General features: G+C 58.3%; 1 long non-coding RNA gene across 1 annotated transcript; it reads left to right on the top strand.

The window, feature by feature from the left end:
- Nucleotides 1-253: 253 nt before the first annotated feature.
- On the top strand, nt 254-1,202 carry LOC121044569 (uncharacterized). Its single transcript, XR_005797362.1, has 2 exons — nt 254-316; nt 974-1,202. It is a non-coding gene; the product is annotated as an uncharacterized LOC121044569 (long non-coding RNA).
- Nucleotides 1,203-2,709: the final 1,507 nt, after the last annotated feature.

Consider the following 2,709-nt stretch of genomic DNA (forward strand, 5'->3'; position numbering starts at 1 on the left):
TGGCCATGCTGTTCCATCCACCTGGAAAACTCAGCCCCTCCGACTGCCTCTTAGTTTTGCTTTTTTCCTCCTTCAGCCTGGCACCAGGCGCCTGCCCATGCCCCCTCCCCCGCTGCTCACCGTCTCGCCCTGCCTGGCTGGCTCCCCAGCACCCTGGCCTCACCTCTGTCAGGCAGGCGCTCCTATCACGCTGTGAGGCCTCTTCCGCCCGTCAGCCACCCCCACCCCCCAACACTATCTCACAATGGCCTGGAAGGTGAGGACAGGCCCTGGTTCACCGACAGCGTCCAGGGCCCAGCTCTATGCCTGGCACACGGTGGGTTTCAACAGCGATTGCTGACGGAACTGACAGATGATTTCCTGAAATGAACGAGCGCACAGCTGGCACCCAGGCTCGGCTCTCGAGCAGGCCTGTTAGTGGGGCGGGATCCCGGGGCCTCAGGGCCCGCCGAGGCAGTCTGCAGGGGCAGACAAAGCAACCCGCAGCAGCGCCGCCTGCTCACTCCACGGTGGCTTTTATTTCCTCTTTGGTGGTGCCAAGTCCCTGAACAAATATTTTCCTGGAGCGGAGTTGCGGCTTAGCTCCCGGCCCTAAGCGCTGGAAACACCGCTGCGCCGGGCAGCTCCCAGGACCCAGAGGAGGCGCGGGGTCCGGCTGCAGCTCTGGGCCAAGGGTCATCGGGACGCCTCTGCCCGGTGCCCACCCTCCTGGCCGGCGCACGGGCCCTGCATCGGGCTGCCGACCCGGGAGGCAGCCGGCTTGATCTTGTTCGGCCCACGGCTGGGAAAGGCTTTAGCCCTGGGCCTCTCTGCCCATAAATTAGAATCCTCTGGGATCCCGAAGAAAACGTAGGCCATGTGGGCCTCCCTCGTTTTTTTGCTGAAAAAGCTACAGTGGGGTTTAAAGGAACTAATTAGAATCTCAGAAGCTCTTTTAAAAGCCTCCCTCCCCACTTTAACTTTCTTATTGCAGAATAACATACACAGAATATGCTCATCTGGAGCGTATAGCTTGATGATTGCCTTACGTATGCATACACCCCTGTAATCACCACCTACATCAAGCCAGAGAACCTTCCAGAGAAGCTTCCTTCATGTTCCTGCCTTGCCAATCCCACACCCCCAGCAGAAGCACCACGGGCTTTTATTACCATCGATTAGCTTTGCCTGTTCCTGAACTTTATATAAATGGAATCATGCCATCGGGGCTCTTTTGTGTCTGGTTTCTTGAGCTTAACGCATTGCCTGTGATACTCATCTATATTGTACGTGGAACAGCAGCTGGTCCTTTCTTTGACTGCGGAGGAGTATTCCACTGCATCAGCGTGTCACCATCTAGTTCTCCGTTGTCCTGTTTGGGGTTTGTTTCCACGTTCGGGCTCTGTATGGTGAATGAAGCCTCCAGCAGATGCGAGCCCTCCTTCCGCTTGGATTAGAAGGAAGCTACAGGTTTCTCTTCCTCAGATTCTGCTCCACCACGCACGTGTCCATTGGCACGCTCTCCAGCCGCCTGGAAGAGTTCCGGGCGCTCCACGTGCTCCCCAGCTATCGTCCATCTCTAATGTGAGCCTCTGTTGTAGGGTGCAGGGGTGCCTTGCACCGTGAATAAGCTTCGAGCTTGACTTTCAGAGCAAGACGGCAAGCAGCTCCAGGTGGCTACAGGGAGCACCCCAAAGGCAAAGACTCCCTTTCTGCAGTGAGCGCATGCCTCGTGCTGGGTCATAATAAAGCGTCTGCCTGCAGGAGGCACCCAGGGTAGCAGGAAGCCAATGTGGAAGCACACACCGAGGTGCCAAGAGGAGTGACCCAGAAGTTCAGGGGCACAGAGGCCTCAGTGCCTCTCCTTAGAGCTGTGAGCCCAGGCTTGAAGCAAAGCAGGTATACGGTAACACGGCCAAGGGCCCGATTTGGGAGTGCGTTCACACGCACCCCCGCACTCCGCCAGCAGGTGTAGAGCTGGTGATGCTCAAAGAAGGCACTGGGTGACAGGGTGCTATGATGCTGGGGGGTGGGGGGGTGGAGGGAGAAAGCCAGGTGAGAGCTGTGATCACGGCCAGGCAGAGCTGGCAGGATCCCAAGCCCCTCGAGGGTCCCCTGGCTCAGGGCACTCCCCTTCTGCTTCTGCAGCTCTGGGAACCAGAGCTCAGGTCTTCCAAGGCAGCCAGCCTGCCTCGCTCTTGTGCCAGGCTGGAGAGAAAGGGGATGGGGGGGGGATGCTGACGGAGACAGAGGTGGAGAGCGAGCCTCGGAGCAGGGGGCACAGCCCCACACTCCTGCGTGGCAGTCCCCTGCAGACCTATTTAAAAGAAGACTTTTTCCCCAGATGCTTCTTGGGGTCCACCTACCAGAAATGCCAACCTGGGAGGTGGCATCAGATGACCCCCCTGAGGCCCAGCAGTGGGCTCCCATCACCTCTGCCCCCCATGACCACCCGCTCAGAGGACAACCTTCACTCCACGTGAGAAGTGCACCTGGGGAGGGCAAGGTGAGGCCCAGTGCAGTGGGGACAGGCCTTACAGGTTCTGCCGGTTTCACCTCTGAAGTTTTCAAACCCAGCTCCTCTTCCCCATCTCTTTGCTGTCCTGGGATTCAGCTTCACATCCCTCCGGTTCCCGGATCTGCTCGCTCCTCAAAGACCCGCAGAGAAGTTGCAGGTGACTTCTCACCATATTCCAGCATCGTCTCTTCCCACACCTGTGTTCATGCCTC

The sequence above is a fragment of the Herpailurus yagouaroundi genome, unplaced genomic scaffold (genome assembly GCF_014898765.1).
Source record: "Herpailurus yagouaroundi ecotype Mexico unplaced genomic scaffold, PumYag 188, whole genome shotgun sequence".
NCBI lineage: Eukaryota > Metazoa > Chordata > Mammalia > Carnivora > Felidae > Herpailurus > Herpailurus yagouaroundi.